General features: G+C 46.0%; 1 protein-coding gene across 1 annotated transcript in view; it reads right to left on the bottom strand.

The window, feature by feature from the left end:
- Positions 1-12,044, bottom strand: part of MTMR7 (myotubularin related protein 7) — a 126,137-nt gene that overhangs the window by 56,075 nt on the left and 58,018 nt on the right. The gene's annotated exons all lie outside the window — the stretch shown is intronic.

Here is a 12,044-nt window from a genome sequence, read left to right as displayed (position 1 = left end):
TGCAAACCATCACACTATTGTGATGCCCCAAGAAAGTGTTAAATGAAAGACATATGGTACAATTTAGAATCATGTAAGATGCCAAGTTTAAACAATAACGGGAAGCCCAAGTGACAAGTGCAGGGATGATTTGAGTCATCGTGGCCCTGCCCACCACTGCACAATGGGGGTGATTCTGAGTTGATCGTAGCCCTGCTACGACATGCAGGGGGACACCCAGCACAGGGCTATCCCGCCCCGCATGTCAGTGACGCCCCCCCCCCCCCCCCCCTTCCCGTGCGCGAAGTGCAAAAGCATCGCACAGCTGCGATGTTTTGCACTTTAGGAGTAGCTCCCAGCCAATGCAGCTTTAGCGTGCTGGCCAGGAGCTAATTGTCGCTCCCCAGCCCGCAGCGGCTGCGTGTGACGTCACGCAGTCGCTGCGGCCCGCCACCCGCACGGTCCGGCCATGCCTGCTTTGGCCGGACCGCGCCCATAAAATGACGGCCACTGCGGCGCCGGCGCATGCACAGTTCTAAGCCGATCGCACTGCTGCGATAAACTGCAGCATGCGATCGGGTCAGAATGACCCCCAATGGCACATATCCTGTCATTGAGCACCAACTGCGCTTATAAATACTGCTTTTCAATAAATATCAATTTATGATGCTACAGTTTAAGAACAGGCAACAAGAATGACACCTAACATGCAGGACAAGGGTGATTTAGAGTTGGACGTAAAATATGTACTTCATTTATGCAAATGTGCACCCGCACACTGGAGTTTCCCTGTCTGTACCTTCAGCAGGATGCACCGTATTGCACCTACAGCCCTAAATATAGCACACAGATGTAGGGGGCAGATATTTGCCACCTGTCTTGTGTATGCGCAGAATCTGCCTGTTATAAGTTACGTATTTACAGATAAATCCATCCCAAAATACAGATGCCTCTCAAAAGGTTTACATAAAGTGCGTGTCCATGCCCTACCGTACCCCACTTGTCTGTAAATACCCCTGACCTGTTCTAGAATTGCAAAGGCCACAAGGGAAAGGGTATCCAGTCTCTAGGTCGACCACACTTAGATTGACAGTTATTAGGTCAACCACTATTGGTCAACATGCATTAGGTCGACATGGTTTCTAGGTCGACATGGTCACTAGTTTGACATGTACTAGGTCGACATGACAAATGGTCGACATGAGTTTTTCACAATTATTTAAATTTTTTGAACTTTTTCATACTTTACGATCCACATGGACTACAATTGGGAACAGTAACCTGTGCCGAGCTGCGAGGGCACACGGTGTACTAAATGGGGTTCCCGATCACTCTACGAAGAAAACAACACCATTTTTTTTAAACTCATGTCGACCTAATGCTTGTGTCGATTTATTTTGGGTGTCGACTTAGTCACTCTCGACAAATAGTGTTCAACCTAGACACTGTCGACCTAAGTGTGGTCAACCCTATGAACCACACCCAAGGGAAAGCTTCATCTGAAAGCATTGCCATACGTAAGTTATGCAGAAATACAGTAATAAAAATACTGCACCAGACATACAATTTCCTCCTGCAAATACACTTGTATCCAATTATAAATAAGGCCTGAATTGTAAGAATGAGGAATTTTCCAGGGATGAATCTTTAAAACCTGGGCCTATACCTGGAAATAAGGGGCAGTTGGCAAATATGTTACAGGCAGACACAAAACCAGACATATAAATTTCCCTTCCCAGAAATGGTAGTTTTCAAAGGATGGCTACTGAGCAGTAAATGTAAGCCTGCGGTGGCTTTCATGTGCACAGTAGAGATGAGCGGGTTCGTTTCTCTGAATCCGAACCCGCACGAACTTCATGTTTTTTTCACGGGTCCGAGCAGACTCGGATCCTCCCGCCTTGCTCGGTTAACCCGAGCGCGCCCGAACGTCATCATGACGCTGTCGGATTCTCGCGAGACTCGGATTCTATATAAGGAGCCGCGCGTCGCCGCCATTTTCACACGTGCATTGAGATTGATAGGGAGAGGACGTGGCTGGCGTCCTCTCCATTTAGATTAGGGTTGAGAGAGAGAGAGAGAGATTGACCTGAGGCTGTGATACTGTAGAAGAGAGTGCAGAGTTTAGTGACTGACGACCACAGTGACCACCAGACAGTGCAGTTGTTTGTTTTATTTAATATATCCGTTCTCTGCCTGAAAAAAACGATACACACAGTGACTCAGTCACATACCATATCTGTGTGCACTGCTCAGCCCAGTGTGCTGCATCAATGTATATATATATCTGACTGTGCTCAGCTCACACAGCTTATAATTGTGGGGGAGACTGGGGAGCACTGCAGTGCCAGTTATAGGTTATAGCAGGAGCCAGGAGTACATAATATTATATTAAAATTAAACAGTGCACACTTTTGCTGCAGGAGTGCCACTGCCAGTGTGACTAGTGACCAGTGACCTGACCACCAGTATATATAATATTAGTAGTATACTATCTCTTTATCAACCAGTCTATATTAGCAGCAGACACAGTACAGTGCGGTAGTTCACGGCTGTGGCTACCTCTGTGTCGGCACTCGGCAGCCCGTCCATAATTGTATATACCACCTAACCGTGGTTTTTTTTTCTTTCTTTATAGTCATACTAGTTACGAGTATACTATCTCTTTATCAACCAGTCTATATTAGCAGCAGACACAGTACAGTGCGGTAGTTCACGGCTGTGGCTACCTCTGTGTCGGCACTCGGCAGCCCGTCCATAATTGTATATACCACCTAACCGTGGTTTTTTTTTCTTTCTTTATACATACATACTAGTTACGAGTATACTATCTCTTTATCAACCAGTCTATATTAGCAGCAGACACAGTACAGTGCGGTAGTTCACGGCTGTGGCTACCTCTGTGTCGGCACTCGGCAGCCCGTCCATAATTGTATATACCACCTAACCGTGGTTTTTTTTTCTTTCTTTATACATACATACTAGTTACGAGTATACTATCTCTTTATCAACCAGTCTATATATTAGCAGCAGACACAGTACAGTGCGGTAGTTCACGGCTGTGGCTACCTCTGTGTCGGCACTCGGCAGCCCGTCCATAATTGTATATACCACCTAACCGTGGTTTTTTTTTCTTTCTTTATACATACATACTAGTTACGAGTATACTATCTCTTTATCAACCAGTCTATATATTAGCAGCAGACACAGTACAGTGCGGTAGTTCACGGCTGTGGCTACCTCTGTGTCGGCACTCGGCAGCCCGTCCATAATTGTATATACCACCTAACCGTGGTTTTTTTTTCTTTCTTTATACATACATACTAGTTACGAGTATACTATCTCTTTATCAACCAGTCTATATATTAGCAGCAGACACAGTACAGTGCGGTAGTTCACGGCTGTGGCTACCTCTGTGTCGGCACTCGGCAGCCCGTCCATAATTGTATATACCACCTAACCGTGGTTTTTTTTTCTTTCTTTATACATACATACTAGTTACGAGTATACTATCTCTTTATCAACCAGTCTATATTAGCAGCAGACACAGTACAGTGCGGTAGTTCACGGCTGTGGCTACCTCTGTGTCGGCACTCGGCAGCCCGTCCATAATTGTATATACCACCTAACCGTGGTTTTTTTTTCTTTCTTTATACATACATACTAGTTACGAGTATACTATCTCTTTATCAACCAGTCTATATATTAGCAGCAGACACAGTACAGTGCGGTAGTTCACGGCTGTGGCTACCTCTGTGTCGGCACTCGGCAGCCCGTCCATAATTGTATATACCACCTAACCGTGGTTTTTTTTTCTTTCTTTATACATACATACTAGTTACGAGTATACTATCTCTTTATCAACCAGTCTATATATTAGCAGCAGACACAGTACAGTGCGGTAGTTCACGGCTGTGGCTACCTCTGTGTCGGCACTCGGCAGCCCGTCCATAATTGTATATACCACCTAACCGTGTTTTTTTTTTCTTTCTTTATACATACATACTAGTTACGAGTATACTATCTCTTTATCAACCAGTCTATATTAGCAGCAGACACAGTACAGTGCGGTAGTTCACGGATGTGGCTACCTCTGTGTCGGCACTCGGCAGCCCGTCCATAATTGTATATACCACCTAACCGTGGTTTTTTTTTCTTTCTTTATAGTCATACTAGTTACGAGTATACTATCTCTTTATCAACCAGTCTATATTAGCAGCAGACACAGTACAGTGCGGTAGTTCACGGCTGTGGCTACCTCTGTGTCGGCACTCGGCAGCCCGTCCATAATTGTATATACCACCTAACCGTGGTTTTTTTTTCTTTCTTTATACATACATACTAGTTACGAGTATACTATCTCTTTATCAACCAGTCTATATTAGCAGCAGACACAGTACAGTGCGGTAGTTCACGGCTGTGGCTACCTCTGTGTCGGCACTCGGCAGCCCGTCCATAATTGTATATACCACCTAACCGTGGTTTTTTTTTCTTTCTTTATACATACATACTAGTTACGAGTATACTATCTCTTTATCAACCAGTCTATATATTAGCAGCAGACACAGTACAGTGCGGTAGTTCACGGCTGTGGCTACCTCTGTGTCGGCACTCGGCAGCCCGTCCATAATTGTATATACCACCTAACCGTGGTTTTTTTTTCTTCTTTATACATACATACTACTACGACATCTCTTTATCAACCAGTCTATATTAGCAGCAGACACAGTACAGTACGGTAGTTCACGGCTGTGGCTACCTCTGTGTCTGCACTCGGCAGGCAGTCCGTCCATAATTGTATACCACCTAACCGTGGTTTTTTTTTCTTTCTTCTTTATACATACATAGTTACATAGACATCTCTTTATCAACCAGTCTATATTAGCAGCAGACACAGTACAGTACGGTAGTTCACGGCTGTGGCTACCTCTGTGTCTGCACTCGGCAGGCAGTCCATAATTGTATACTAGTATCCATCTCCATTGTTTACCTGAGGTGCCTTTTACTTGTGCCTATTAAAATATGGAGAACAAAAATGTTGAGGTTCCAAAATTAGGGAAAGATCAAGATCCACTTCCACCTCGTGCTGAAGCTGCTGCCACTAGTCATGGCCGAGACGATGAAATGCCAGCAACGTCGTCTGCCAAGGCCGATGCCCAATGTCATAGTACAGAGCATGTCAAATCCAAAACACCAAATATCAGAAAAAAAAGGACTCCAAAACCTAAAATAAAATTGTCGGAGGAGAAGCGTAAACTTGCCAATATGCCATTTACGACACGGAGTGGCAAGGAACGGCTGAGGCCCTGGCCTATGTTCATGGCTAGTGGTTCAGCTTCACATGAGGATGGAAGCCCTCAGCCTCTCGCTAGAAAAATGAAAAGACTCAAGCTGGCAAAAGCAGCACAGCAAAGAACTGTGCATTCTTCGAAATCCCAAATCCACAAGGAGAGTCCAATTGTGTCGGTTGCGATGCCTGACCTTCCCAACACTGGACGTGAAGAGCATGCGCCTTCCACCATTTGCACGCCCCCTGCAAGTGCTGGAAGGAGCACCCGCAGTCCAGTTCCTGATAGTCAGATTGAAGATGTCAGTGTTGAAGTACACCAGGATGAGGAGGATATGGGTGTTGCTGGCGCTGGGGAGGAAATTGACCAGGAGGATTCTGATGGTGAGGTGGTTTGTTTAAGTCAGGCACCCGGGGAGACACCTGTTGTCCGTGGGAGGAATATGGCCGTTGACATGCCAGGTGAAAATACCAAAAAAATCAGCTCTTCGGTGTGGAGGTATTTCACCAGAAATGCGGACAACAGGTGTCAAGCCGTGTGTTCCCTTTGTCAAGCTGTAATAAGTAGGGGTAAGGACGTTAACCACCTCGGAACATCCTCCCTTATACGTCACCTGCAGCGCATTCATAATAAGTCAGTGACAAGTTCAAAAACTTTGGGTGACAGCGGAAGCAGTCCACTGACCAGTAAATCCCTTCCTCTTGTAACCAAGCTCACGCAAACCACCCCACCAACTCCCTCAGTGTCAATTTCCTCCTTCCCCAGGAATGCCAATAGTCCTGCAGGCCATGTCACTGGCAATTCTGACGATTCCTCTCCTGCCTGGGATTCCTCCGATGCATCCTTGCGTGTAACGCCTACTGCTGCTGGCGCTGCTGTTGTTGCTGCTGGGAGTCGATGGTCATCCCAGAGGGGAAGTCGTAAGACCACTTTTACTACTTCCACCAAGCAATTGACTGTCCAACAGTCCTTTGCGAGGAAGATGAAATATCACAGCAGTCATCCTACTGCAAAGCGGATTACTGAGGCCTTGGCATCCTGGGTGGTGAGAAACGTGGTTCCGGTATCCATCATTACTGCAGAGCCAACTAGAGACTTGTTGGAGGTACTGTGTCCCCGGTACCAAATACCATCTAGGTTCCATTTCTCTAGGCAGGCGATACCGAAAATGTACACAGACCTCAGAAAAAGAGTCACCAGTGTCCTAAAAAATGCAGCTGTACCCAATGTCCACTTAACCACGGACATGTGGACAAGTGGAGCAGGGCAGGGTCAGGACTATATGACTGTGACAGCCCACTGGGTAGATGTATGGACTCCCGCCGCAAGAACAGCAGCGGCGGCACCAGTAGCAGCATCTCGCAAACGCCAACTCTTTCCTAGGCAGGCTACGCTTTGTATCACCGCTTTCCAGAATACGCACACAGCTGAAAACCTCTTACGGCAACTGAGGAAGATCATCGCGGAATGGCTTACCCCAATTGGACTCTCCTGTGGATTTGTGGCATCGGACAACGCCAGCAATATTGTGTGTGCATTAAATATGGGCAAATTCCAGCACGTCCCATGTTTTGCACATACCTTGAATTTGGTGGTGCAGAATTTTTTAAAAAACGACAGGGGCGTGCAAGAGATGCTGTCGGTGGCCAGAAGAATTGCGGGACACTTTCGGCGTACAGGCACCACGTACAGAAGACTGGAGCACCACCAAAAACTACTGAACCTGCCCTGCCATCATCTGAAGCAAGAAGTGGTAACGAGGTGGAATTCAACCCTCTATATGCTTCAGAGGTTGGAGGAGCAGCAAAAGGCCATTCAAGCCTATACAATTGAGCACGATATAGTAGGTGGAATGCACCTGTCTCAAGCGCAGTGGAGAATGATTTCAACGTTGTGCAAGGTTCTGATGCCCTTTGAACTTGCCACACGTGAAGTCAGTTCAGACACTGCCAGCCTGAGTCAGGTCATTCCCCTCATCAGGCTTTTGCAGAAGAAGCTGGAGACATTGAAGGAGGAGCTAACACGGAGCGATTCCGCTAGGCATGTGGGACTTGTGGATGGAGCCCTTAATTCGCTTAACAAGGATTCACGGGTGGTCAATCTGTTGAAATCAGAGCACTACATTTTGGCCACCGTGCTCGATCCTAGATTTAAAGCCTACCTTGGATCTCTCTTTCCGGCAGACACAAGTCTGCTGGGGTTGAAAGACCTGCTGGTGACAAAATTGTCAAGTCAAGCGGAACGCGACCTGTCAACATCTCCTCCTTCACATTCTCCCGCAACTGGGGGTGCGAGGAAAAGGCTCAGAATTCCGAGCCCACCCGCTGGCGGTGATGCAGGGCAGTCTGGAGCGACTGCTGATGCTGACATCTGGTCCGGACTGAAGGACCTGACAACGATTACGGACATGTCGTCTACTGTCACTGCATATGATTCTCTCAACATTGATAGAATGGTGGAGGATTATATGAGTGACCGCATCCAAGTAGGCACGTCACACAGTCCGTACTTATACTGGCAGGAAAAAGAGGCAATTTGGAGGCCCTTGCACAAACTGGCTTTATTCTACCTAAGTTGCCCTCCCACAAGTGTGTACTCCGAAAGAGTGTTTAGTGCCGCCGCTCACCTTGTCAGCAATCGGCGTACGAGGTTACATCCAGAAAATGTGGAGAAGATGATGTTCATTAAAATGAATTATAATCAATTCCTCCGCGGAGACATTGACCAGCAGCAATTGCCTCCACAAAGTACACAGGGAGCTGAGATGGTGGATTCCAGTGGGGACGAATTGATAATCTGTGAGGAGGGGGATGTACACGGTGATATATCGGAGGGTGATGATGAGGTGGACATCTTGCCTCTGTAGAGCCAGTTTGTGCAAGGAGAGATTAATTGCTTCTTTTTTGGGGGGGGTCCAAACCAACCCGTCATATCAGTCACAGTCGTGTGGCAGACCCTGTCACTGAAATGATGGGTTGGTTAAAGTGTGCATGTCCTGTTTTGTTTATACAACATAAGGGTGGGTGGGAGGGCCCAAGGACAATTCCATCTTGCACCTTTTTTTTCTTTTCTTTTTCTTTGCATCATGTGCTGATTGGGGAGGGTTTTTTGGAAGGGACATCCTGCGTGACACTGCAGTGCCACTCCTAAATGGGCCCGGTGTTTGTGTCGGCCACTAGGGTCGCTAATCTTACTCACACAGCTACCTCATTGCGCCTCTTTTTTTCTTTGCGTCATGTGCTGTTTGGGGAGGGTTTTTTGGAAGGGACATCCTGCGTGACACTGCAGTGCCACTCCTAGATGGGCCCGGTGTTTGTGTCGGCCACTAGGGTCGCTAATCTTACTCACACAGCTACCTCATTGCGCCTCTTTTTTTCTTTGCGTCATGTGCTGTTTGGGGAGGGTTTTTTGGAAGGGCCATCCTGCGTGACACTGCAGTGCCACTCCTAGATGGGCCCGGTGTTTGTGTCGGCCACTAGGGTCGCTAATCTTACTCACACAGCTACCTCATTGCGCCTCTTTTTTTCTTTGCGTCATGTGCTGTTTGGGGAGGGTTTTTTGGAAGGGACATCCTGCGTGACACTGCAGTGCCACTCCTAGATGGGCCCGGTGTTTGTGTCGGCCACTAGGGTCGCTTATCTTACTCACACAGCGACCTCGGTGCAAATTTTAGGACTAAAAATAATATTGTGAGGTGTGAGGTATTCAGAATAGACTGAAAATGAGTGTAAATTATGGTTTTTGAGGTTAATAATACTTTGGGATCAAAATGACCCCCAAATTCTATGATTTAAGCTGTTTTTTAGTGTTTTTTGAGAAAAACACCCGAATCCAAAACACACCCGAATCCGACAAAAAAAATTCGGTGAGGTTTTGCCAAAACGCGTTCGAACCCAAAACACGGCCGCGGAACCGAACCCAAAACCAAAACACAAAACCCGAAAAATTTCAGGCGCTCATCTCTAGCTGCACAGTGCATTTGCAAAATCCATGCCAAAGACAAACCACCAGGGGGCAGCGCTTCCTATCTAACAATGCAATGCTTGTACGAGTAGGAGGAGAGATGAGCAATGTTTTCACAACTGTACCACGGAATATTTGCCTCATTCACCTCTTGCACGTGAAATTTCTCATCTCTATTTATAAACTTACAAAATGGTCATTCCGCAATAGTGGTACTCAAGAACTTAATACTCAATGAACTTTGGATGTCTGTGAAATGGCCTGTTCCACCGTGACATACCCTTTGTGTACAAATTCTCCACCACTTCACTCATCTAATCAGAAGTGATGTAAAGAAGACTAAAGGTTATATAAACTGTAATGGCCATAAACAACATCAGCAGGCCAGCCACTATAACCAGGTCTTTACAACCACTGTCTCTCATAGTAACTAAGGTGTTAACCATTATTCAGTTGGCCCCAGGTCTGTGCACTAAAGTATAGTCACTGACTAGTATGGCTAACCAGCAACCAAGGAGAGAGCAAGAGAGGTCAAGAAGATCAAAAAAAGCATGAAAGAGATAGCACAAGTATAACATTGGTATCCAGATGGTAGGTCGATAGTACTTAGGTCGACAGTCAATAGGTCAACCACTATTGGTCGACATGGACAAAGTCAACATGGCAAAAAGGCTGACACATTAAAATGTCAACATGACGTTTTCACAATTTTTTTTTTTTTCATTTTTAACTTAATCATACTTTAGCATCCACGTGGACTACGACTGGGAATAGTAACCTGTACTGAGCGCAGCAGTAGTGGAGCGAGGCACCTTGCCCAAAGCGAGCCATGTGAGGGGACGTGGTACTCTAATGGGGCTTGTTTGTAACAGAAAAGTGACAAAACACCCAAAAAAACAAAAAAAAGATTGTGTCTACCTTTTTAGTGTCAACCATTCTCATGTCAAGCCATGCAAGGGGACGTGGAGCACTAATTGGGGTTCCTGGTCATGTTACGCAAAACACGATACCAAAAACAGTAAAAAAAAAGTCATGTCGACCTTTTTGTGTGTCGACGTGCCCACGTCGACCATTTCACTGCGTCGACCATGCCCATGTCAACCAATAGTGGTCAACCTATTGACTGTCGACCTTATCCAGGTGGACTCATTGAACTATAACCTATAAAATCAGCTGACAAAATAATGAGGTCAAAACATACACTAAGGTCAGGGCAGGAAGCAAAATGAATAAAGAAAGAAAGAAAGATCTACTTTAATCAAATTCATTTACATTGTTTGTTAACTGATAGTGATATTTCTATGCTTTGCTTTCATAAGCATATATTAGTCAGTCTATAGTTCTCCATCATATTTTCGGGGCAGTAGAAAGAACTCTATGCAGAGATAAAATGGGATTGTTACAATTACAACTATGGCTGGTATCCAATTAATTTACCGCAGCTAATGGCCGGGCTATCCAATTAGCTCCAATACGTAGCACTTATCGCGGCTAATGCTTCAGGTGCCTCAGGCGATAAGTGGCCGTCAGAGCCACAATAACACATGGGACTGGGAAGTTATCCATGTATTATTGTACGATTACGGGTTCTTTTTCACCCGATTAAGATAGATGATAATTGGGTGGTATGATAATGATCATCGGTCAAAAATCTTGCTATCAGGCTGTTTTTAGTGACAAAAAAGGATTGCATCTAATTGTATACCCCCCTTGCAGTCTGGTTTCTAAGAGGCGAGCCATATCTAAGCTATTTATCAACCATCGCAACCCCATAGCATCTGACAAATAGTAATTTACACTAAAAGGCTGGAGAAGTTCATAAGCGCAAGTAAAGTCATTCTTTATTATATGATGAAGGCTTTGTAAAATAGCTGAATAATACACATTAAATTACTAATTTCTGTAATCAAACAGACAATCAATCAATCAATCAATCAATCAGAGACTTTGCAGTGACACCCTTGGATCTTTGTACTATTTGATCCTTATTACTATGTACTCTGTCTCTGGACTTTTTGATGCAAATTGAACTGACATGATGCCATAATGAGGAGGATAAACAATAATCCACGTGATTTTCTTACACCGCAAACCCGGGTCCGACCCGGTATTCTGAATCTGGGTCTGACCCGGGTCGGACACGGGTCAGACCTTTTCACACTACACTTTCGACCCAGGTTATTGCAGGGTTGGCTCCTTTTACCTCAACCCGGGTCAGCAATAAAAACACCATGAATGTCATTTTAAATGGACTTTTTTGGGCTCAGAAAGATGAGGTGTCAGAAGGCGACAAAAGGAGAGGGTTGGGACAGCTCACAGCATTGCAGGAATCATGGCTGACAGAGCAATGTTTTTATACACAAGTGCAACTTTAACTGTTCCAGTAACTTACCTCCCAACTGTACAGTTTTTCATGGGTCAGTCCCATTTTTTTGGGACTATCCCGCTGTTCTACCCAGGGGCCGCAGTGTCCCGTGGTGGGGGAGTCGGGGGGGCAGTTGGGAGGCTCCGGTCACTGCTGCTCTGCTTAGCAGAGCAGCGGTGGATAGACACTGTGCGCACACGCACAGCATCTATTTACAGGTGACAGAGGGGGCATGCCTGCAGCTCAGGGAGCGCTGGGCATGCCCCCTCAGTGACGGTACAAAGGGGCGTGACCCGTGATCGCAGCTCTGCCACTAGACCATGCACCTTTCATATAGGCCACACCCCTTTTTCGGGCACGCATGCTCGTGGCGCTCCCCAAGGTCCCCATTTGTACTTTTAATAAGTTGGGAGGTATGCAGCTGCCTAGCAATCTCTGCCTCACCCCTAATT

This window comes from Pseudophryne corroboree, chromosome 1 (assembly GCF_028390025.1).
Source record: "Pseudophryne corroboree isolate aPseCor3 chromosome 1, aPseCor3.hap2, whole genome shotgun sequence".
Classification (NCBI taxonomy): domain Eukaryota; kingdom Metazoa; phylum Chordata; class Amphibia; order Anura; family Myobatrachidae; genus Pseudophryne; species Pseudophryne corroboree.
Note: the sequence above shows the minus strand (reverse complement) of the source record. Positions and strands in the feature narration are given on the sequence as shown.